Raw genomic sequence first — 26,595 nt, 5'->3', positions numbered from 1 at the left:
CACCACTGAAGCTATTATAGGATTATTTTTAGTGCAACTTTCCAAACTTTTTATTTTTTTTAAAGCAGCACAGTGTTCTGTGTCCTGATTGGCTGTTGACCTTGTCAATCAATCTCCCTTTTGTCCATCTTCTGTACAGAATGTTTTCAGTTTGCCAAATTTGCATAAATATTTGAGAAGGTTTTGATGCAAAGATTTGTCAGAGTTTAAACAAGAGTGAAACGTGTGGAAATGTTATTGTCTGTCTGTATAAAGTGCATAGGGAGGGGTTTTACAGCCTTAAAACATTCATAATCCTTCCTATTTTTTTTGTGAATTGTGGAAGAAAAACAAAGATCTGCAGGTAATAAAGTGCTATAACACCTCTGTGGGGTCGGAAGTGGAATGGGGGGGGCTTGTGTCCACAAAAGGCATTTAACACATTTGTTTGTGTTGACGTTTCCAAGGAAAGTTTGACCTTTTGTACATTTTCATCTATTGCTGTTAACATTGGCCTCATGGGTTAAAAGCACATGGTTCATTACAATTACAATTAAAATCCAATGTTTGGATAGACTACATATATGTCAAAACTAGGACATACATATTGGAAATAATCACAGTGGCAGAAAAATTAGACCAACGTTTGTGCAGTTTTTGCTTGTTTTTAGAATGCAAATGACTAATGTCACTAATACTGACGCTGGTCTGGAGCGTCCATTACCACTTTTAGTATGCAAATTTATGACGCTTTTTTTCATACAGAAAGCAAAAGCATTACAAGCCTGTACCATCAGACCAACTGTGGGCTGCACAATAATCACCATCTTTGGCTTATCCACATCAGCAAACATCGGTTTTGTTTTGAAATTTGTGTGGCAGATAAAATGTGGGCAAGATAAACCCAAACCTGTTGTGGCTGTCTTGTATTTTCACAGGATTGAATTAGATTTTTCAAGATAAGACAAGTTTTTGTCCTTGAAAAGCTGTTGACTGTGTTGTTAGGCGAATGTGTCTTGTGTGTGAGGGCATTTTTGCATTTGTGGTAGATGAGTTTTGGCTTAGAATCAGAATAAATTAGGCTCTGTTAGTAGGAGCGGTAACTGATTTACAGTATGTAGCTAGAATGACAATGTGGCATTTATCACTGCCTCCCATGAGACGGATCACAACTAATCGCTCCTATCGGATCAGCATTTTCTCATCAACAAAAATATGAAACAGCAAACTTCATTACCACTTTTGTTGACGAATCTCCATATTTTGACAGTTTTTTATATTTGCATTAGTTGCAGGCAGTGCAGGCATGTAATACTTTTTTTTGGTTTTGTTTCAAGGTTGAATTTTGCATGCGATTAAAATTTCCTTTTGAGCTCCACAAAGGTCACTGCGTCCTTTGATGCTTTTTGACAGCACCATTCAAAAATAACCCCTACAGTGCTAATGTGAAGCTACCAAAGCATGCTTGACATTTCGCTTAAAGGGGACACATTATGAAAGGAAAAGTGTGCACGAGGGTTCCTGCTTAAAAACTATGTAGAAACGCACCTTTAGCGAGAACACTAGTTTGAACCGCTTATTTTATGTGTTCAATCATTTTTCAAGTACATCTGGGTTACTATTTATACCTCTGATTTTGAATATGTACTTCAATCCCTGCTGCAATTATTCAACCTCAAAAAAGAGACTTAAAATGGGCAAAAACAAGCTTTTCTGCTAACGGTAAACTACATCCATATTTATGATAACATATTATCTTTGGCACACTAAAGAATGATTTTTAATGAAATATGACATCATTTTGAGTGTTTATTTTCCTACCCGGATGTAAGACTACTGGATCTCTGAGGCTTTCGTTTCTTTTCATGACATCCACTTATAGAGGCGGCCTTGTCAGCGTGATCCAAACAAATATCTGAACTTTTGCAAAGACGGATGTGCATGTTGTGCATATAAAATAAAGACATTGTTGCCAATCTCCGCTAGCTCCACTGAGAACGTGGGTGTGTGTGTTAGCCTGCAGACTTTTCCTGGAAGAGTTTGTGACGTCACAATGTGGGGACCCGCTCGTTTCCGTGGATTGGGAGGGGCTGGTGCTCAGAGAGAAGGTTTTAGAGGAATGGAGCAAAATACCACTTGGGGTTGTTCTTGGTGAGAAATTAACGTTATATATAATACACCTAAAAGCTCCTAAAACCTGATTTTCATAAAATAAGCCCTTTAAACAATAAAGTAAGTTTTATGGGTTTAACTTATCAGTGTTTTTTTTTTAACTTGTCCTGTCCAACAGCTGGGCAAACAGATGACAGCTGAAGGCCTCTTGTGTTGGACATATTTTACTTTTCCAACAGGGGTTATGAATCTTCTGACAAACCAGAGGTATGTCTGAATAAACCCCTTTTGTAATCGAGGCCAAACTTTTTTCATTTCAATTGTTTTTGAAATTCTTTTTTGTTGGTCCGGACGGAAAAGGAAAGAAGGGTGTTGAATCATTTGATACAACCAGATTTCGACACTTCCTGTATTTAGTCGGATTGAAAATCCCAAAAATCTGTTTCATTTTTGGATAGATCTGAAACAATTTTGACACCACGAATAATACGTTTTTTTGTGGTAGTAAACAATTGTCTGCACAAATGGAAGCAAAAGGTCAAATGGAAAGAAATTTGAATGGACTTATGCAGTAGCTACATACTTTTATAGCAGTGAGTCTTCCTAAATCCTTTCCGTCTCGCCAACAACCTTTGAACTCGCCCACTTCAATGAAACTATTTACTTTTCATGTTATTTTCAGTCATGTCCTATACTCTCTGACTTGCTCTCATTTGCAGTTGCTCTTTTTCCCTTGGAATCTCTTTGTAGGTGAAAGGAATGTGTGAATGCGACATGCACTCTGGGTTTGTTGCAGAGCCTCACCAGCCTACCCCCCTGATACTTATGACAAGTACAAAGAAAAAAATATGGCAATTTGGATATTCTGTAATCCTCGTCTTTCTCTGGAAGCTACATCTGGGAGTATGAGTCTGCATTAAACCTTTCTTGTACAGTATATCATCTCACCTTGCTTTCTTTCAGTCTTCTGTTGCTCTGTTCTCTCTGTCTTTGTTCCAAACTTCTTCCACTCTACTTTCTTCTGCTGTGTTTTTCCTCTTCTTTCCCACTTTGTTTCTGTGTCCCTCATTTCCTCTCTCTGGGGGAGTCTGGGATCAGAGAGGCGATTTGGTGCCAGGCTGCAACAATACTTCATGTTAATAAAAAAGGATGGTTGGAGGTACGCTGGGGGCTGCACAGAACATTTTTTCAGCTAGTTTTCTTTGTTTTGTTGTGGCGGGAAAGAGTCTCACGCTGCACAGTTCCATCATCATCACAGGCAGCAGTTTGTGGTTGCAGTCAGTCCTATATTTTAGCTGCTCCAATTTTATTTTTGGACCTCAAAACGGGCTTCTGGTGCACGTGTTTAGTGGGCTGTGCTGTACATTATGTCGTTTTCTATTTGGACGGGGAGATAAGGAAAGTTGTGCTTTTAGCAGGATTTAATAAGAAATAAAGGAGAACGCCAACAGAGGTTCCTACTCTTTTTCAGAACGTAATGGTGTGAGGAAATGTTTGGAAAGTAGAAGCGTGAAGAGATTCCTGTAAAGGAGCTGCTTCCAGTTGGCTTGAAATGAAAAGCAGGTCACACCCAGTCAAAATATGGATTGAATCCCAGCTTTTTGCCTAAATGTTTTTGAAACTCTAAAAACAGTAGTTGTAAGTGCAATACCTGTAGCTCCTATTTAAACAGAACAAAATATTGTGGATATGACAGTATGTGATACTCCAGAATTATTTTGTTTGACTTTGTTTGGGCATTTTTTTTTGTTATTTAATACTTTTAGTACAAATAGATAAAATATGCTATATTATTAAAGAATAGAAGATGTAATAAATGACTAATAAGCATTTAAAAATAAAACAAAACCTTTGACAGTATTGGGCTGACTTCCAGCATATTTGCTTTGTTTACTAAAAAAAATCAAATAAAACTTAATTAAAATAAAAACAAAACATAAAAATTACACAAAACCAACCCAATTCACCCCCTCCCCTTTTGACACATAAACCCCATGACCCCCCCACACATGGCACATCCTTATGTACTTACGTAGCACTTTCCCTTCTCCACCTTCTTTAAGACCCAAATCGCTTCACACAGTCCCGCTCGTCCATTCACACATTCAATCATACGATCGTGGCAGCACTAACCAGGCCACCTGGAGCCCTGTGGGCTTCAGGATCAGGATTTACTTTACCTCTGTGTTGCAGAAGAATTTACAAGCTGTAACAAAACCCCAAACCCTTTTACCTTCCCCATGCTTCAAATCAGAGATTAAAAGCTGCAATAACTGTGTGCATTGATGCAATTGGGTTTTGCATCAATGCATAATTCACCAATTGTTGCATAATAGTCATCCTGCTTTTGTTAAATAACCTATGTGAAGGTTCAGAAACTCACATTTTCCTTACTTATTTTGCGATGGTCAAAAACTATTCCCTCTTTAGTTTGTCCATCTTTAAAATAGATACATATATTACAGATAATACCTTATTTTTTACCTGATTAAAGAAACTGAAAAAGCAGCAATTGGAGCAATGTCAAGCAAAGCACTTCTTATTTTCTATTTTATCTCATATTTTTCATCATTACAGAAATGAATAAACTGTTTGAAAAGGTACTTCTGTGGTTAGATTTATTATTCACAGAGTCTGTTCTGTATATAAATATTTATAAACCATAGGAGTGTCTTTCTGTTTCACTGCAACATCTAACAAACAGCTGAACTTTGAAATCCTTGTTTTTTACACAGCGAGGCTTTTTTTTTTCATTTTTAAGGGGAAAGAGGTTTAGTAGTGTCATATTAGGCCAAGAGGACAACTCCCACGTTGGAAAAAAAAAAAATTGGTATTAGATATTCCAAATACAGATCAATTAGTTACTTAATAAAATGGGTTCTGCAGAAATGAAATTGTGAATTTTAAAATCGGTCTTCTAGTTTGACATTGAAATTCTGAGTAGCCGCGTTGCCTTCAGGTTTATCTGCTGGCAAAGCAGGTGTGTTGGAGTGCTGTGCAGACTCATTTCAGAGCAGCAATATGAACCCAAAAATGGTTGTTGATAGAGAACTCGTGGCACCAGAGCAGATGGCATATTGATCCCAGCCTCCAGTTTATTGAGACCCTCAGTCTGTGACCTTTAGCATTGCTGATTGCCACCTGCTGCAGCTTCTGTCCAAAGAACTTTTTCAGAAATGATGCCAGACAGAAAGAAAACGCCACCAAAATGCAACTTTATTCTACAGTTACAACATCTTCGAGTTTTTTGCTGCAACAAATATTCTGTACTACTTTTCCTTCTCAGCCTGAATTTGATTTTGTTATGAGTTTTTAGGAGCTAAAATGGCAATAAGTATTTTTTTTGTTTTCAGACAGAACATGAAGATCACTGAAGTGCAAACTGAAAACTGTCAGTCAGTCTCTCACCGCACAAAAAATCCCACTTCTTGGTCATCCCCCAAAGTCGGCAGCAGCATCTAGCCATATTGTTATTCACATGGTGTGTTCAGCTGTTGAAGACATTGTCATGGCAACCAGTAGATCTGTTGTTGCTGATGTTTATTGGAACCAGTGCATGCATGTGTGCAAGGTGAGATGCATGCTTAATTACTGACCTCAGGGGCTTGTCATCCAAACTGCTGATGACACACTGACTCAAAACAATCTGACACTTTCTTTGTTTTCTGCAGGCTCTCTGTAACATTCAAGTCACATCAATTATATTATGATCATTTATTCTTTAAAAAGCGAATGTCATGAAATGAGAACAGGGGCCTTTTGTCTTTTGCCTCAAGCGCAAATGTGTCTGTGATGAAAAACAGAATTTGCTAATAACCTCACCAGGAGGCTTTAATGTCTTATATAAATTAGCATTTTACATTTTGTATGGTTCTTAATCATTAAGTGAAGAACTCATTTAGACAGCATCCCTAAACAGATGTCTCTTTAGAAGTTTTTATTTGAAGTGACTGCTACAATTAGCAAAAACCCACTGAAATGCATTTTTTTTCTAAAACCGCAGAGGCTCAGCATATTTTGTTGGCAATTAATGATGTAACGGAGCATCAACTCCATTCTAGATGTTTGTGCTGTGTAATCATTCCATGTCGCACAGTTTCTCAACTGAACGCTGTGGGTGGGAAACCAGTTTAAGGGTGTATTCCGACCGGAAAGCTTCATTTGTTCCGGATAGACTTCTGAACTTTGGGTTTGGTCTGTATTCAGACTGGAGTCTACCGAACATTTCTGATTCGACCCAAAGCTCGTAAACAAAACCATCTGACTAAACGAAGGTGGCGCAAAGCAATAAGCAGCAGGAATTAAAGAAGTCCTGCGCTTTGCCATTTTGAACGTCTTTAACAACGTCAGGTACAACACTTGTTACTTGCTGCTTTGCTGCAAGGCAGTTACTGAGAAGACGAGAAGAACTCCAGCAAATGTGTTTGCTAAATGATGGGCTAATGGACAAAGCCAAGTGCGGACTTTTGGTTGCTGCTATTGATAACAATAAATGCTGTGAGCTTGGAAGAGCAAAATTAAAAGAAAACAGCCATACTCAACAGCTGCATTTTTAATTCTTCACACTAATAAATACACAATCTCTCACATTCATTCCATAAGGTTCAGACTTTTCTCAGAAGTTAGCTTTTTTCTTGTTAAAGTAAAGCTTTGTGAATTATTTCTAGACATGCCAAAACCTCTTAGGATCAAGATGAAAGGCAATCTCATACGCAAAACACCAGGTTATAGCATGTTATTGAGTTAGGACATCAAAAGCACAAGTGTATCAGGCTGAAATATTATGGAAGCAGTCATCCCATAAAAACATCAGTGGATGTCTTAAAACAGTGAAGAACGGCGGTACTTAAGATACAATTTATTACCTGTATTCCCTCATGATACAGGTGGGTTTTCAGTCTGATAGCTAAGAGAAACAGCTCACTTGACCCAGATGCAGTCTTGCTGCTGCTCTTTCAGAGGTAAAATCTGAGATGGGAGGTCTTAGGGCGTGGCATAAACAAGTGTAATCACATCCGTTATGCAGAGATGAAATCAACATGTTCGTAATGATGTAACTGTTTTCTATGCAACAGTTTGTGATATCAGCAACACGGGATACAATCTTACAAACCAACGCTTGACTCATTTAGTTTTGCTTTCATTCATTTTGTCTTGATAGGGAATGTTCTCACAAATTTCGATTCTGAATGCTTTGCTAATGGCGCTTCTTTTTATGTTTGATCCTCTGATCATTGTGTGTGTGAAATGTTCATTCCATGCATGGGCTTAATGGACACAGCGCAGATCAAAGAGCACTGGCAGAGAAAAAAACTCCGGCTCCATTCTGCAAAAAAGGAGTGAAAGTGAGCTTGAGTAACTAATGCGTGATAATGCATGACTGCGTGTCTCGTCTGCACTGTCAGAAAAAATGTGCAAAATTTGTACCTTTAGAGGTACAATGGCTTGTCACTGGGGCAGTACCCTCAAGGGTACAAATGTTGTACCCTTTCATATTGGTACGTATCTGTACCCTTCCAGTATGTACCTTTCAAAGGCAAATATGTACCTCTGTGGACTAAATTGTACCCTATAGTGCTATGGTACCATAATGTACCTTTAAAAAAAAGGTACAAATTTGTTCTTTTAAGGGTACTGCCCCAGTGACAAGCCTTTTGTACCCTTTGATGGCAAATTTGTACCAGATACAGCACATTAAAAGACCAGTATACTGTTTATCACATTTATTAAACATTCAAAACAATTACAATGCTGACATTACACAGTATGTACAGTGTCACAACAGGATGCATATATTTACAATTATTAGCAATTTTACAATAATGAAAAATCTATATTTTTCCTTCAGTTCACATTGCATTCATTGTAACTATAACCTTAACATTTGATCAATTGTAAACAGCACATAGCACTTCAGTTACCATTTTTAAACCATGAATTAAAACTTGTGACATTAACAAAAGAAGCATTAGACCTCATTTTAAGTACATCTTTCTACTGCATTCTACATTTTCTAAAAATAGATAGTAAAAAAGTAAACTTATAACCAAGTTTAAATGCATAATTTAAATAATAAAATGCATAAATGTGATAAGATAATATTGATACGAATTCTAAAAAGAAGAACTATAAAACACACTAAAGGTTACCAAGGATTACGTTTTATGTCAATACCTATTAGATCCTCTGCAAGCATCTCTTCTCTTGCTTCTTTGGAGACTTTGGCTAATGGAGCTTTTCTTTGAACAAGCTCAAGCACCTTTGGCACAATACTGGTAAACGCCGTCCTTGAAGCGCTGGCTTAAACTGACAGGTGATGGATGCATTCGGTCAACATCATCAAACAACTGAAAATAGAAAAAATTAGAAAATTAATCATTCACTTTAACTAAAACAAACAAAAGACATAAAAAATTCTAATATTCTTTGTTGCCTCTTTCATTGCCATTTCCCTTTAGTTATCTCATTGTATAAATATTACATGGCTTGAATGACTATATATTTATATATGGGTTTAGAAAATTACAATGTTTTTACAATTGAGTTAAAGCTGTTAATGGTCAGCAGATGTCTCAGCTTATATTAACATTCAAAATTTATTTTAAGCTGAGAACTGATTTAAAATGTCACTGACCCCTGAGGTTGTCTTCAAGAAAGGGAACTTCTTTAGTATATCCTCTCGCACCTTGCTGTACTGGATATGCAGGACATTCACATGACCTTCAACGGATGATGCATCCTCACCAATGACAGAAACCACCTATTGGATCAAATTTAAAAGTCCATATTAATAATAAAAAATACAACTGCAAGCACTGATTACTGGGGTTAAAGCACTTTGAGATGATGTTTAAAGACAGTTTGTGCAGAGTGGTTTGGAGTTGATCAGAAATTAACTTCTGAGTTGTAGGCGGGGTTATTGACACAGTAGTTACCCTCTGCTGATGTCCGATCATCCCTTTGTTTACGCCCTCTCCCTCTAGCTTACAGTCCTTCCAACCTAAAACTAACATTAGTGGTGAAACCAAAATGGTGAGCAATATTGAAGCTTTCCGGCCATAGTTTAGATCAAGCTCAGACAAGTATGATGAAGATGTTAATGGATCTGTTTGTCTGCAAGTGGACGCATCAGAATACAGCAGAGCAGAGGGACTCTGACACCTTCATGTGGTGCGTCACAATAGAGAGCTTCCTCAAACTGCATTTATTTTGTCTGTTCCTGATTCATCCCAATTTGAGTGAATACTCAGATGTGCAGTTTTAAACGTGTTCTTTTAAACGTGCCCATCATGAGAAAAATACTGCGACATGTTAAAAATGGGGTACCCACTCCAATGAAAGTTATTTTTTAAAATGTAGCATTTTTATGATGACATATTGTTATAAGATTTAAGAATAAAACTGTGTTTCTGAATATTTATTTTCTCAAATTGGGATGAATCAGGAGCAGATGAAAAGATGTAATTTGAGAAAGCTTGTAGTTGTTACGTACAAGCTACATTTGGCAGGCCATAAGCTCCCTGCTCCACATGTCGTCATTCTCCTCGTCTGAGTTGGCATCTGGCTCACATCTATAAGGCTGGACAGCTCCAATATTGCACACCAATTCTGTTGCTTGGGGGTTGTGAGGGACTGTAAGGTAACGGGAGCGTAAACAATGGCATGATGGGAAGTTAAGGCCGGTTAACTCTGCAAAACAGTCCTGTCAAGAACTTGAAGGTGAATTCCAATTGAACTGCAGAAACCATGTCCCATGTCCCAGAAAACATTTTTCCCCCTCAAAAACTGCATAATCAATGTCTGCCTTTGTATAATAATAATTATATTATTATTATATTATTAAAAAATATTTTCAATTATATTGAAAACATTTTTTCAATATAATTGAAAAAATTGAAACGTTTTCAATTATATTGAAATGTTTTGAAATTGAAATGTTTTCAATTATATTGAAAACATTTTTTGGCTGGTGGGAGCGGGGATCGAACCGCCAACCCTTCGGTCACTGAGCCACTGTCGCCCGTATAGTCAATATCTTGTTAATTATGCAGAGCTTTGTTGAAGGAAATACAGAAGAATTATATGTTTGTATGATGAGGACAGCATTCCAGAATGTATTCAATGTGTTGTGACTTACTCGGTGCAATCTGCTGTTTCCCTAGAAAACTTTAAACTAGTTTGGATGATCTGCCTTACTGCACTGTTTGACAACTAAACTGAATCGAAAAGACAGCCTGACTTTGAATGCTTGAAATGACTTTGTGAAAAGATTATTTACTTACTTTGGCAAGAGAGGTGTCTTCAACTCTTCGTCTTGTTGTAGGACTGTGTTGTAATATTATTGTGTCATCTGAGTCCACTTCAGTATCTCCACTTGAAGTGGTATTGCAGCTCTTTACAGGACGACTCGGCTGATCTGTCAAAGTATTAAAGCTTTCAGTTACTGTAATATTTAAATTAGTATGATAGCAAAAAAAAAAAAAAAAAAAAAAAAAAGATTTTTAAATACTGACCGACTTAACAGTTTAGCAGATTTATTATCTTGTCTAAGACAGCAATAGGGTATAAAACTCATACTTTATTGCCCGTGTTTTGTTCCCCACACTATCCTGTCAAATAAATCATTAACCCTTAGACTCCTATTGATGCTCTTCAGCTCAAAAATGTTCTTAATTTAGCATGTACTTGAAAGCAAAAACACAGATTATTTCCCTTGGAAATAAATTCAGGCATCAAAGGGGAATTTACCCAAAACCATTCAAAACAAAATAGATAAATTACAATTTAAAGAAAAACTTCACCTTCTGGATTTGTATCTTCGGCCAGACAAATTTCCAACACACCACAGTTTGGGTTTTTCAACAGGAGATCAAAAACCTGCTCATCAACTTCTGTCTTTGAGTCATCAAACACTTTCAAGTCCAAGGTTGGGATGTTCAACTTTTTGGCAGCTGTGAACACAGCAAAATTATGTTTAGAATACAGCACAGAAATTATCTTTAAATTAAGAAGCAATTAAAAAAAATCTGTTTGCATCACAGCTGACAGTTTATCCACAAAGTTGACTGATTCCTGTAAAGAAAAATGCTGGAAATTGTGATGTTTCCACTCACCGCATTCCCAAAAGAATTCGTAGGTCAGCTGAACTTCAAAACATTATTTTTTTTTTGGCGTTCGACATGTTCACGCACAGCTTGCATCTTTCCTGGTGGGAAAAAAAAATATATTACAAAAAAAACAACATTAAAACACCAAAAGGTACCAACAAAGCATTTATTCAGATCTAAGCCCTGTTCCAAATAAATTAATACATTTTAAAATAGTAATGGCAAATATACAGTTCACACTAGCTGCCACAGCAATGTTGCAGAATTTGCAGAACTGCTAAAAAAAAAAAAAAAAACACTGACGACAATGCACTGGCTTCTAAGGACCTACAGATTTATTTCTTGGAATTTCATTTAAAAAAAATTATTTTTTCCTGGTTTATAGATGAGTTTTGGGTGGAGCCGGTTTAGCTCGTGCTGGTTTGCGGCGCCTTCCGTCCGTGAAACCAGGGTTCGACTCCGGGCTGCTCCCTGTTCCCTTCTCTACCTCTGTGCCGGTTCCAAGCCCGGTTTGAGAAGGTTGCGTCAGGAAGGGCATCCGGCGTAAAACATTGCCAAATTTACCATGCGACTTGTTCGCTGTGGCGACCCCTGATGGGAGAAGCCGAAAGTGGAAGATAGATGAGTTTTTGGTATGGGAAATCGTGACGAGTATCTGGAATCACGGACCTCCATTTAAAAAAAATAATCTGCAGGAGAATGATCAAAATCAACAACACAGTGTAAACTTCGCTTGACCAACAATGAGCGATCATGACAACCTAAACAGTCTCTGTCACTGTCTTGCATTCGAGAAATGGTGGCTGCGCGCGCACAGCAGCTACGGCAGGCTGACATATAAATGGGAAGGACCGCCATACTGCGGTGTAAATAAAATAAAACGTTATTGGACTCCTACACATTACAGATTAAAATGATTAACGCATTGAATTCGACGGACCTGATAAATATCAGTAGGAATTATGGAGCTGGTCGTTTCAAAAGTAGCTGGCTTCCTTACTAAGAAAGACAGAAAGAAAAAAAAGGGGGGGGGGGGTAGGCAACAACAAACGCTGCATCAACGCCAGCGTACATCGGTAAAACGGCGACAGAATTATCTAGTGATAAAATGTATATATTTCAATGTATTTAACGGAATGCGGTACAACACCAATAAAAACAACAGCTTAATTTATTTAATGGCTGCATTTAGCTGAACTTCAAACGGCTGAGGCTAACCGTTACTAGCAAACTAACTCCTCCTGCTCGTAGTTTGCAATCTCCTCACAGGCACATACACGGTGGAATAGCAGCATTCCACTACACAAAAGTTATTCCTTACAGATAAAATAACCGAACCCGCTTAAAACAAGTTTCCAACTTATTTTTGAGCAATTAGCAGACTTACCTCAGTCACAGCCTCTATCTTCCTCCGGCCGCTGCGGGATAACAAAATGGCGGAAGAAACGAAACTTAAGAAAGTAGAGTGGGCGTGGTCTCGCTGGTTTACTCCAACATATTTCCTCTACGTTTTTACACCTACTTAAATAAAAATTACTGATGGTAACTCCGAAAAAAGTACTCTCTCATTTTTCCTGTGTAGGTACAAAAGCTAAAAGGTACTAATATGTACACTTAATGTAACGTAGTAACAGAGAAATTTACTTTTTTATGAGAATGTATGATTAGAAAAAAAAAAACTTAAATTAACAGCTCAAAGACTAGAAATTTAAATTGAACTTAGGCCAAGTTAAAGTACACCATATAAGGTTAAAAACATCAAATAATTTTGTCTATAGTGTGCTTTTGCTCTAAATTAAAGGTAAAACTTAAAACAGCTCTTATATAAGTAAAAAAAAAACCAGGCTCACACTAATACATGTTTAAAAGTTATTATCTTGATGCTCTGCACAATCAATAAAATATAATGTGCTTGTGTACTGATCAGAACTAGTCATAAAAGATGTGTGGTCTCTTAAATATATTTGGTTATTTTGTGCATCTTTTCCAAATAACCAAAAGCGTATTAAATGATTTTGGGTGACGTTTCATACACTTTGAATTATTACTTTTGTCACACAAGTGATTGTACCTTTGTTTGTGGAATAAAGGGTCCAAATATGGGCCCTCTGATGGTTGGAAACATATTTGTACCTTTTTTATCCTTAAATGGTACATATGAGTACCCTAAGGTGTAATTATGACTCACTTAGGGTACAAATTCACCATTTGTACCCTAAGTGTTCACAAATGTACCCCAACCGTACCCTTTTTTCTGACAGTGTGCAGTCTCACAGACGGATGAAACATGGATCAGTCGGCATGTTTCTTCTCTGAGTTTAAAGGCAGACATAAGAAATGCCTTCATTTCTGAGATGACTGATGAAATTGACACCTAGCTGGGTGATGAGGCTTTCGATTTTTCCCAGAGAAAATGAAGAATAACACATGACTGGGTTGTGTTATTCTGTTTGACAAAAGACTAGTAAGGTTCCAGCTTCTGTTGTGATTAAATGCTAAACAGATCCTTCATGGCTGATCTGCTGCTACAGTGATTACCTATAAAAAAGATTTTGGGGGTTGGAAGCATGATGGATGATGGGCGTACACCATGTAAAAATCACTTGCTCGTCAGTTGGAGCCTTGTCCCTCAGGTAAAACCACTGGCATGGAAAATCAGGCTTGATCACTTCAAATCTTGACTTGAACTGACAATAGTTAAAAATTAACAACAGGTCCTTGTCAGGTATAAGCATGAGCCTTAGCCAATTCTGCAATTAAACTTCTGCTTGTGAGGCCTGTCACTAATCTTTCTACAAGAGCACTACCTTTTTTTGCCTCATTTCACACGTGTTGAGGAAACCTGTAACAGGACGGTGACTTTTCTAGAGGTCTTGACAAGCTATTGGGCAACCGGTACTGCTATAATACAGTTAATGACACACTTGTTACCCTTTATTAGCCCTCAGAAGTTTTTTCTAGTTCAGCCACACATTGTTTAGTTGCGTCTTCCTGACGTTGTGCAAATGTTTAATACGAGATGATGCTCACTGATGTCTGATTTGGAAAGGCTTTATGCTGCTTTCTGATTGTATACGGCTGTAAATGAGCGGGATCATCCGCTGTCCGATAGAGTAAGCTATTAAAAAGGGAGTAACATAAAAGCAGAACCAATACCTTGAGGATTTTGTAATTGATATGTTCCCATTTGGGCTTGGTTTGGGGGTGTTATGCGGTTTAATGAACGAACATAAATGCCGGAGTCTGGGGCTGAACGATACGGCTCATAAGCCATCTGCAAGCCTTTCAATGCCCTGATCAATGAGGGACAAGGCAGCACGAGCCCATTAGTGGATCATTTCAGTTTCAAGCTACTGTGAAATTCCTCCCTGGCTCTCTCATGCATGCATGCATACATACATACTTCACAATTGGCCGGCTTGATTTGTCTGCACGGCCACCGGAATCAATAGCTGCTGATTTGATTGCAAAGACGCACTGATTATCTGTCCACACTCTCAGACCGACCCTTATATCCATCCACTCATGTTTTGAGGGGACAGCATATGTGAGACTATTGAATTCTGCTGGTGTATACAGCTGTTCAAGCATCCTAAAGGTATTCAACTTCTCTTTAAACCTGTTTACTGCCACCTACTCTACACTATTGCTGCCTTCCTCCTCTCTACAGGCATTACCATGATATGAAGATGTTGGATACCTGGTTTCCAATAGCTGGTGATTCTTAGGGGGTTTTGTTCTCTTTTTTGCTGCTTTTCTGAAGATTTTTAGGATCCATCCTGGGTTACAGGTTGGGTATTGGTTTTGGCTCAAATTTCAAGCTTGGCTGAGTGTTTTTTGAAAAGTGATCTATTCTTGTTCTAAATGTTGGACTCAAGACTCACTGCTAACATGTATGGTGACTTTGAGTAAACCATATATGAACTCAAACAAAAGGCTACGCAGAATCCATCTGGCAGTGGAGGTGAAGGGAGTGGAGACACAACATTGGAAGCAATAAAAGCCCGGATGAGATCATGACCGGTCTCAGTTTATTCATGACTGTCTGGATGTCTGAACAAGTGTTTTTGTGTTTTGTGGTGGGCTTCAGTCTCCCGAACTGTGAACAATGGATTGCTCCTGCTTCAAATTGTAACCAACTTTATAACTACAACTCTTTTTTTTAGATTTAATGGAAGAAATTGAAACATTTCTTGATGCTTTACTGAACCATAGTTACATGATTTCTGACTTGTGTGATTATTCAAACTTTTTTGACACCAAATACAATTCTTGCTATGGATAGTAAGATTGATTTATTCATTTCCATGGTTGAACGAAAAAACACTCTTCAATAATATCTCATTTCTCTAATAGCTCATATTCAGCTTGTTCCTGGTTGACTGACCTTCTCACAGACGTACAAAATGTCTGTTTGAATACGTGAACTATCACGAAAAGGTTTGCAAAAGAGCTTCCATTATTCTTTCTCGCGTTGCTTTCACACGACCATATAATTCCTGGCCAATGTGCTTTTGTTTACAAGTTTTGGTTTTGTAACACCAATGTCCGGTTAAAAGGCAATCTGAATATAGACCGAGTGCAAGATTGAAGACCAACAAACTTTTCCAGTCGAAACATACCCTAATAGAGTCCTGGAAATGCTTTTAAAATGGATCAAACAAGAATACGCATGGGAGGTTAAGATGGTTTGTTTATTTGGAATGTATGGGCGGCCGTGGTGCAGCAGTAGGGCGGTCGACCATTGATCGTAAGATTGCAGGTTCAATTCCCGCCTTGCACACCCATGTGTCGAAGTGTCCTTGGGCAAGACAATGAACCCCACCCTGCCTCTGGTGGTAGGTTGGCGTCAGTGTTCGGCAGCGGAGCCACCACCAGTGTGTGAATGTGTGTGTGACTGGGTGAATGGGTCTGTGACTGTAAAGCGCCTTGGGCCTTGTAGTTAGAAAAGCGCTATATATATAAGTATAGGCCATTTACCATTTATTTATCTTTGTATGTAAAAATTATCTTAGCTTTTGCAGGTCAAAGAGTCCAGAAGGATCCAGAGGTATGATACTCCAATGATTGACTCTCTCTTTCTCTTTCTGCTGAGGCTGAGGCTTGGCATAAAAATGCACTGCCTCTTTGGATATACAACTTTTGAAAACTCAGGCACCCCAGAGAAACAGTACCGTCGACATTATCATAAAACCATTTATTGGCTTTTCACCAAGATATCATCCTCGGCCCAAATCTTCATCAGCAAATGGAGTTTTCATGGAGCTGCTTTCAAGTTCAGCGATAAAGAAGTAAATGTATTCTAGCCTGGTCCAATCTATCATAACGTGGGCTTCCCTGCCTGGTCCTAGTTTTATACTTTGCCTACTTTAAATGGGGTAATACTGCACTTCACATCAATACCTCCATCTGTCAGAGCAAACAAAGGCAGGGAGGAAAATGCGGCTGGTATTGACTTAGTTATCTCTTCCCCCACTCTGCTGTTTTCCCTCTCTGAATATGGAACAGCCAGGATCAATATTTTTCCATTAGCTGCAGGAGGGGGGGCTGGATGGTTTAACTGTCACAGATGGGCAAGATGCAAAATAGTGGGCAGTAGCCATGACCACTTAGTTAATTACAAGAGATTTGGTTTGATTCTTCCCCCAAGGACCAAAACACCAAACACTGAAGGGAAAGGGTATTTTATTACTATCTTGACAGCCTTCTCATTTTTTCCACATTAGTTTAATCCTAATATAAGAGGCTGACTAGGAACAGTTTTTATATGAAACAAAAAAAGGAAGGAAGGTAAGCCTTTAAAAGTAGTTTCCTCTGTTAAATCAGTTCAAAATCATCATTCAAAACCCTTTTGTTTAAAAATAGATTTTTTAACCAACATATCACATTTCTACACTACCAGCAAAAAAAAAAAACGTATAATTTAAGAATTGGGTGTATTTAGTAGGGGTTAATGGCCGGCGAAGTATGCATTATAATTTTTTAACGCACGCTGTGTAAGCCTGGACCGTCCAACGTGAAGTGGAGGACGGTTGCTACTGCGAAGTGCGTTAAAAACTGATTATGCATACTTTGTCGGCCATTAACCCACTTTTACCATGGTCACTTACAAAGGAAATAAACAATAACCATTTTCTAGTCCTTAGTCCGATGGGTTGAATAAAGCATCAGTTCAGAAAGAAAGTTCACCCCTTACCGCTTGTTTTTGTCCAGATGATGAAGCTAAAGGTTGTCTTAAAGAAGCCGGCGCAGTGATACAGAAGATTTAAGATAGCTGACCGGAACTTCTTTTTGGGGCGTGTGGTTATCACTGTGCATTATCACTTTTTAATGCACACCCAGCAGCCAATACGAATCGAGTATTCACCCAGACCATGGTATAATTCATTTTAAGAATTTTCTATTTATATCATAATTTGTGGTTGACGATACGATTCATCTTTGATACAGCTTCATCGTTGATACTGATTCATTTTAAACGATCTAATTCACTGACTTAAAATCGATCAAGGACATCTTTAGCCAAAAAATCAACCAGTGTGACTCAGAGATAAATACTAGGGTATTGAACAGTGCAGATGAAGTTTCATTACATTTTTAAGTGATTATGTAATGGTATAATGGCTTTGATTCAATTCAATTAACAACTTTCCTCAGACAGATTGATCTGGTTGTATTGTAGTAATAGAAATCAAATCCTTAATTAAGTTGATAAACCCCTAATTAATACATACATAATGATACAACATACTTGATTATTTGTGCTCCCAATAATTTTGCTGAAAAAGAAAATCTACTTTTCAGTTACATGAGGCAAAATTAAATCTTGATTTGGAGAAATGAAAACAATCTGAGATTACACTTTTAATGAAATTGTATTCATAACGCAATAACTTTCAGCATCTTGACCACTTTGTCAGTGAAAAGAGATCCTTTCAAAAACTCAAATGGAAAAGCTGACATTTATTGTCTTTAGGCAGATTTCTGCCTGTTAAGTGGCAGCGAGTGAAGCCTCGCGTTGGTGGGATTCTTTTGAATGCACATTAAAGTTGCATTTGGACCAAAGAGTGCTCTCTTGAGGGCTCTAGACTGGGGAGCCTCCTGAGTCACAGCTTATCCTCATGTTTTTTTGTCTGGTTGGAATAACTGTGACGATAACAAAACTGAAATGTGGCAGCAGCTAGCCAGTAGGTGGTAGACCATGACAAATCACATCATTATTTCTCCACTGCATACTGCCTCATTAAGTTCCAAGCTTCACAGTCACTTCACGCTCTTGCAGATCCTTGAAGTTTAAGTGATGGATGTCAAGAAAAACATATTCTTATGGCTGACTTCTACCCTTATGTTTATATCTATATAGTCGTTTTGTTTTTTGGTGGTCAAGGTGAAGTAACAGAATACTCTCTGAAATGATTACCAAACAATGATAGATTCACCTATGCCCAAAATAGGTGCAATAAAGATTCACCAGAGGTTCTGTGGCAAAGTTGTCAATCTGACAAATTCTGATCTGATTGATCACTTAAATTGCTATTTTTGGTTCATCAGTTGGTTTGGAAACAAATTCGCTTTTTCTAATAATACATCTGTCCAACATCTGCTGTTAGTTGGTATACTTAGCAAAATACGCATATGCTGTAAAGCCAGAATGAGCTGCAAAACATGTAGGAGACACGCATCCAAAGAAAGAAGGATATGAAAAGCCTTGAATTCAATTTAGGGGCACTCCTTTAAGGACATTAGTATTATGATTTAATCCGCAAACCATAAAAAAAATAATGACTTCTGCTCTGTTGTCATTGTAAGTTTATTACCTTCTTTGATACAGAAGAGTCTGGCCAGCGGTACCAAGTGTGAAAGTAAATGTTTTAAAAGTTTTCTTAAGAAATTCAAATTGGGGTTTGTTAATTAACCTTTTTAATTTCTGCTTTTTGCTCTTTACTAGTTAAAACTTTGCTGTGCAATGTCCTTATTTGGCTCTTGGGTTGTGGCTTTTATGAACTGCTATATTGTCTTTTCTCGTGTTGTCCTATCACCAAACCTAATTTCATCTTCAAAAAGTTGCTTCCCATTTAGTATTTTTCTCTATTGTCCGTGTTTTCCATAGCTGCGCTGTTTCATTCTAAAGCTGTACTTCATGTTAAGACTTAATTCTGCACGAAGCAGCGAGGATGACTGCTCATTCATTGCTTGGCTTATTGTTGTCCAGGATGAACGATAGCCCATTAACATGAGCGCTTCTCATGAGTCCACCGCTCAAATCAAGCCTGTTTACAAGACTAAAACCCGGCAGTAAAGGTCAGAAGAGCTGTGCATAATTGCAGGATTTGGCTGAAGTATGTCATCAACCTTGACGATGCCTCAAACAGAAGAGGCTTTCATGATGGACCTGGCTGTGCAGTGAGCTTTGTGGGAGGCTGCTCTCCCAGGTGGTCCGATACTAAGATGAATATCTGAGGGCTTTAAGGTGATAATGTTTTGTAAGCAGATCTTTAGACTAAATCTGAGATTTGAAAACATATGGAGTCCAGTTTTCATTCCCACGTAAGTTCCAAACCAGATAAACTCTTTATGGTCTTTGAGAGGGTTTTGTTTTTCGGGCAGTGCAGGGGAAAAAAAAACACGCTGTTTAAAGATGTTCCAAAATGACTTAATGCAAAAAATAACTGCTGTAATAAAATAGTAAATACATAGCTTGGGAATCTAAAATTGCCATATTCCTGCAGATCTGGAAGTAAAAGTTGCTATTGATAATCATGTCAATAGCAACCAAAGAGTGACTGACATTTAGCTCCTTGGAGAAATTATGAACCACAAAAAAACTGGAAGCCACAAATAAAGCAACTTGTTAAAGGCGTAGCAGTGGTGGGAAAAATGCGTCATACACTCACACACAAATCCCGTTTACTATTACATTCATCGATAATACATCCACTTTTACAGTACAGTGTAAGTTTGGGTAAACATTTCAAAACGAATTCACTGTCTTTGGAATAGTATATGGTGTGGATTATGGGACCCATACAAATGCACTGTTTTTAAAGTTGGGTTTATTGAAATAATAGAAACTAGTAAAACTTCAAACAGCACTGATTGCATTTATAGCCAGAAATAACTTACTTCCACTAAACATACAACACATTTTCAAGGACAGAGATGGGGGTTACAATTGAAGAAAACTGCTGAACTTCAAAAAGCAGTCCATTCGTACTAAAATCAAGAAAATGTGCTCATCAATTTGTGACGTGGGTTTATGGAATTGATTGAATGAGGGTTTAAAACAACGCAAAAGTTTACTTGCATTTAAAAAACATACACAGCTAGAAATGATCAATAAAAACAAATGAGGAAATGTCTCTTTTGCATAGGTGATATATAGAAGGTAATTAAAATGTGTTGAGAATGAATAACTGCCAACGGATTTATGTACAATATAAGATGTTGTAAAAAAGGAGGTGGGAACATACAAGATTTTTCCTTCTACCCACTGTTTTTCGAGCACACTGTTTTTGTTTTGTCTTTGTTTTATTTGTCAGTTTTTTTTAAACTCATGTCTATTTTCATTTTGTGTTTGAAATAAAAAAAAGAGGTCAATATTTCTATCATATTTGATAATCATATTTCTAAGACCCCCTATCGCATAAACATGATTGAAACTTTCCTTTAAGGACCTTTTATCATGGAAAATCAACTTTTTTACCCTTTTAATTCTATTATAAAGTTATATCCTCATATAAAGCACCCCCAAAGAGGTAATTTGCTCCATTCACACTGCCCCTCCCAATCCCAGAGAGGGATTGGTTGTCCCCCCGGGTTCATAGGTAGATGGGGAACAGCCCCTACCAGGAAGAGTCTGCGCTGCCAGCACATGTTTTCTGCCCAATAGATTATCATCATTCCACTAGGGGCAGTAGAAAGGCTTTCCTGCTCAGTTCCAAACTTTTGGCTGGAAAAGTTTCACTAATTTCTTAAAGCTTTATGGTGACAATAACTCATCTGTTATCCATCTTTAAAATGACAATTTTCTGTATTGTAAGAATGGAAAATGTGTTAAAAATGAATACTTTACAATACAGTGTTATCAAAGCGTTTAGAAAACATCTCAATTTCAAAAAAATAATAATATTTTTCTGTCAATTCCTTGATGCAGTGGGCTTTACATCCACTGGTTTAGATTTTAGTTTTATTCCTATTTATTCAGTCCGTAATGGTAATTACGGTGTGTACACACGAAAAAAAAAAAAAAAAAAAAAAAAAAAAACATTTGTTCTTCTTTAAGATTTCAAATGTTTTTTTTGTTTTTTTTCTTTACTACTTGCTAATTGATATTCAAGATGCATGCCGCTGAAGTCTGTGGGTCAATTCTTAATCTGTGCAAACAGGAACTTTTGTTATGGCAACACTTCCCCAGTGATCCCCTGCCCTTGTTCCCTTATTGAAGACAAGCACACACTTTTATATCACTATTTCCTTCCAAAGAAGGAAGAAGTGAATTGAATTCCGGCTGAGGAGATCCTTTGTTAGATAAAGTCCTGCATCCATGTTTTATCAGCATCTCGTACAGATTCCACAAATAGGGACTCAGTAGCAAACCGATCAAGCTCTGAGAGAGAGAGATGCTTTCAAAGAAGCATAAAACCTGCAGGAGGACACTCTTCTTCCCATCTCTGGAGCAAATAGTGGAGCTCCAATGATTACACTTTGGCCAGGATTCATGTATGCTGTCAAGTTCCTCTCCTCTTGTCTAACTCTTGTACATGAACTTGTGAGCGTAGTAAAGCCCAGGCGCTTCAGCTCCATCAGTATGCTACCATATGTTCATTTATGTGAGGCGGCTTCTCCGGGTGCCACGCTATTTCCTTTTTATTCATTTTATACAGAATCTTAATGAGTTTTTCAAAGAAGGCCCTAATTAGTGCTTTTGGTATGCGTGAGGTGATGACCCATTTATAGAAAGAGTGCTCAGTTTCTCATTCCCTGGATAACTGCACATGATGGCAAATGCCGTTACCCACAAACCTCCCCTATCGTGAAGACGTCTTGGTGTCCTTTCAGGGGCAGCGTGTCGATACAAATGCATGCTGGCATTTGCTGACAATGGAGGGAAACAAAAAAAAACTGTCTTTAATGTTAGCTTGATGAGCCGTTCTGGGAGTTTCCAGACTGGATCCATCGGCACAACCTTTTGACTGTACACAGTCTTTGTTCATCACCCCAGGAAAGCATTAAAGTTAACTCCACCTCCTCTCTACCCAGGTCGCAATTAAATTCGGTTGCTGAAAACTGAGAACAGTTTGCATCTACGGATTTTTACTTCCTTTTAGCCACAGTCAAAGTTACTGATTGTTTTTCATGTGGTATATATATGCACAAGAGATTCTTTTTGATAAAATGTACATCAGTACTGTGCCTTATATTCACAGGAGGCCTTTGTAGAGACAGGAAATCCAGTTGTTATGTTGGTTTCTCCATTGTCTACCTTGATGAAAGTGTTTAAGGATTTATTTTCCTCAACAGTTGAGAGACCGGTACTCTTGAGGCCCGGATAGTTGGGTCACAGGAACATAACGAGTGTTTTCCTCCACGCTGTGAAAAGTGAAATGCATTTAACAAACGTGTATGATTAGCATCTCTTATTAGCACAAATATATGTAGTGGCTTTAGCAAACTGCAGGAAATAATGCAGTTAAGTGTGAATTTTCCAGACTGGCTTTGGCAGGAACTCTGGCAAACGAACACACCAGGTTTACAGCACCATCTGCTAAGACAGTTGTGGACGGCTTTGCACTGTCGAGGTCTATTGCTTTAATGCCAAAATATATAACACATCTCTTTAGGAAACTGTTCATGAAATTTGGATAGCCAGTTAATTAAGTTCACTCTGTCTAAGCTTTCCATTTTGAAAAATAAAAAGGGCTTGCTTGAGAAATGGATTATGACCTAACTTTGTGTATATACTTGTGAGTATCTTGCAGAAGCATTTATTTTTGAAAGTAGGTTGGTCTGCCTTTGTTTCCTGCAGATAAGAGCACATGTCGTCCATGTGAGGGGGTGTTTATTATCTGGTGCCCCTCAAAATTCCCCAGTCTTACTTGGGGTCAGCTCCTGTTTATCTTGGAGCAGGTTTTCAGCTCTTTTGAAATCTCTTTGCTTCTGTTTTATTCTTTCAATCACAAATAGCCACATCTGGCTGAGAGCTGTCTGGAGCTCATTCTGGTGACCTGTTAGTTTTCAAAATTCTGCGGGTTAAACTTGAGCTTTGGACAGATGCTTTGACAGAGATCTGGACGGATTTCATTTTTGCAGATGTGTGGTGCGCTCTGGAATTTCAGTTAGATTTTGTTTAAACAACTTGTAGGAGATGGAAAAAAAATCTGTAAAAGAGCTGGAGAATATTAAAATTGCTAATTCTCCTCAACACGGAAGACCACCTTTGAGTCGAGAAATGATTCGGAGACCTCTGATGAACCTTGTTAAAGTCACAAAATGACATTTTAGCCAGTCTTATTAAAGACAAAATTACTTTGAAATTGAATTTTTTCATCCTATTATCTCTCATTTTCCACTAAAGTCAACCAAGCAAACCTAAATTCTTAAATTGTCCTCTCCCTGGAAATTTAAAACAGGAAAAGGGTGAAACAATCGAGGAAAAATGGAGTTCATGTCAGCGAGGCACATCTGCAGAATTAAACTGAGGTATTTGGAGGTAATGGAGTAGTACATCTCCTATTTTGGACTTTCCTTTCATTGTAACGTCTGAAAGCACATTCCAATACGGAAACCAGCAGCTGCGTTTGACAGCTTTGCACGCTTGTGGCCTCACAAAGCAGTGAGAAAGACCCAAAAATTCAGGCCTGGGCAGCCAAAAATCCACTGACTGCACAATCACACATGCAGTTGGCGATTCAGCTATCAGAGCACGCCAAACACAGAGAGGGGGGCGAGGGCACAGTCCAGCTCTCCCTGGACAAAGTGCTTGGTCACCGGCGAGTAGGAAGAATCGTACTTTCCAATGCAGATTTAGTTCATTATGGGTGGCAAAGTAACCATGCCGGCTAAGAGATTTCTCTGTGATTTCTGGCACAGTTCACACTCTGGGTTTAAGCTAAAAGGGTTCAACGCGTCTTAACACAGAAAGTCAAATCTTTTTACTTCTGATCTGCTGCCTCTGTTAATAATAGGGTTTAACAGCTAGAGGGATTTTTTTCAAAGAAAAATATTTGAAATGAAAAGAAGGGAAAACAATTTTTTCTTAGTTTATTCTTACAATGCATGATGTGTTTTGAGTGTTTTTTTTTAAATATATATATTTTTTCCCATTCTCTTAACCTTTTCTGTTCGAGCATTTGCACAATCAACGTAGTTCCGGTAAAGTGGCGGAGCTAGAACGTTTTATATGAGGAGGCGGGAGGGGGCAAACGACTTTGGAAGGGTGGCAAATGAGAACCATTGTTCAAAGTATTGTGCAGCAAACAGCAGAAATAAACAGACTTGGTGAAAACCAGAAATTTTTCAGAGTCAACAATAGAATTTATTCATCAATACTTGCAATCCCTTACACAGGTTTTCCAAAAGTAGGGATTTCCTCATGCCATAGCATGGCATAGCCATCTCTTAGCCCCCTTGTGGCTCCGCCCCTGTTCCAATGGATTCTGATGCGCGGTATTATGCAATTTTATGTTTGTAAAGTGTTGCATTTCAACACAAAGCTGCTTTCTGCGCTTTAGAAACCCTTGGAACTGCATTAATTGTGTAAACGGTTGAAGAGTTGATGATAATTCAAAGACCGTCAACACTGGAGTTAAAGGGTTAATAAAGACATGTATTCCCAAAAAATGTCTTTTGTCTCTCTTTTGATTTCAGATACTCCTCTTTTTTTCTCTTTTAAAATGCACACCATCCCACAGCTATGAGACAAAACTGGAAAAAGATCAAGGTTCCAGTTAAAATAAGAACAGACTGTGTTGGACCGCACTTTCTGGAAAACATAAAAACTCTGCAGGAAAAGCTGTTGTATCTTTTTGGTTTTAAGCTGTTATCCAAGGCTTTTTGAGATCAGGCATGAAAGAAACTTTGAAGACATTCGATGTAAAAAAGACCAAGGTAGCATTGTGATTCTCAACAGATTTTTAGATTAACCTTCAGGCACACCTATCTTAGACAAGCAGCACTTTTGAAAAGAAAAACAGAGGAGGAAGGCTTCACTCCTCCAGGCTCTGGATTAAAAATAGGCAGCCTCAGTTAAAAAAAAACAAAAAACATTGAAATATAATGTAAAATACCTCATCATCATAACATCCTGTATTGACTTTTCCATTCATAGAGGAAAAAGGAGTGCAGTCTGGAAATCCAAAAGACTGCGGTTACCATGAGTGGTCAAACTGTTCAGCCAAAGGCAGTAGTCTCATCATCCTGTTATGTGCATTTTGCATAAACTGAAACCTGTAGAGAAACCATATGAATCAGAAAAAGCCGTGACTGTGGAAAGAAGGGCACGTGACACTAGGGAAAACTCTTTAAAAAGACGCACAATAAATTCTTTCTCCTTATTAAGTTCCCACAGGACACAGTTTGACCTATTTTCCTATATAAATATGTATTTAGTTTCTGGTGCAAAATGTAAACCTTGACCTGTTTATCCCTTGATTCACGTTAAAACTAAACCTAGAGGTTTTATTTTCTCTACGTATAGCCCTTTTAATAATTACACTACATCAATAAGGAAGAAATTAAGCATAAATTATTGTTTTATCTCATTGAGATCTAAAGATTTTATTGACTGTCGAGAAAAAGGGAAAACACTTTCCCATCTTTGTTGTTCTTTTTCGAATGAAACCCCCCAATTAGTTTGTTTTTACCCTATTTTCCAGGGGTGTGACTTATGTATGTTTTTTCTTCTTTATAATGAATTTTTTGGCTTCTGCGGCTATTACTCCAGAGCTGTACTTTTATTTATTAATGTAATACAAATATAGAAGTTTCCCAGAGTTGAAACGAGGAGACAGCTTGGGAAAAAAACTGTTGGATAAAGTCATCAAACCTTTCACATCTGCTGTCTCGTCATGCAAATGACTGTTTTGGTTGCCTTTTAGAACTGGATTAGTTAATTATCTTTTTGGTGTCTGGCACAAAGTCAGTACAACATGCCTTCATATTTTATTTACAAAGTATTCACAAAGCAAAATTATGAATGGAACTGGGCCGTGTTTGATGCAGAGGAAGATGGAGCTGCTGTATTTCAATCTTGTATTTAAATTAAAAACATTTTTTTTTAACAAAACAATAATACACAAAAGAATCTCTTTGACCTATATAAAACAGTGCTGATGAGTGAATAACAACAATTGTACTGTGTAAATGTGGATTAAATTGAAATAATATTAAACATTTTTAT

General features: G+C 37.8%; 1 protein-coding gene and 1 long non-coding RNA gene across 19 annotated transcripts in view; one reads left to right on the top strand and one right to left on the bottom strand.

The window, feature by feature from the left end:
• LOC101173164 (neural cell adhesion molecule 1) overlaps positions 1-26,595 on the top strand; it is a 309,611-nt gene that overhangs the window by 104,196 nt on the left and 178,820 nt on the right. The gene's annotated exons all lie outside the window — the stretch shown is intronic.
• On the bottom strand, positions 8,545-10,943 carry LOC111948649. Its single transcript, XR_002874607.1, has 3 exons — positions 10,893-10,943; positions 10,374-10,507; positions 8,545-8,851 (listed from the first exon to the last, which is right to left on the bottom strand). It is a non-coding gene; the product is annotated as an uncharacterized LOC111948649 (long non-coding RNA).

This window comes from Oryzias latipes, chromosome 14 (assembly GCF_002234675.1).
Source record: "Oryzias latipes chromosome 14, ASM223467v1".
NCBI lineage: Eukaryota > Metazoa > Chordata > Actinopteri > Beloniformes > Adrianichthyidae > Oryzias > Oryzias latipes.
The sequence above is the reverse complement of the archived record's forward strand: the minus strand, read 5'-3'. Positions and strand labels throughout refer to the sequence as shown.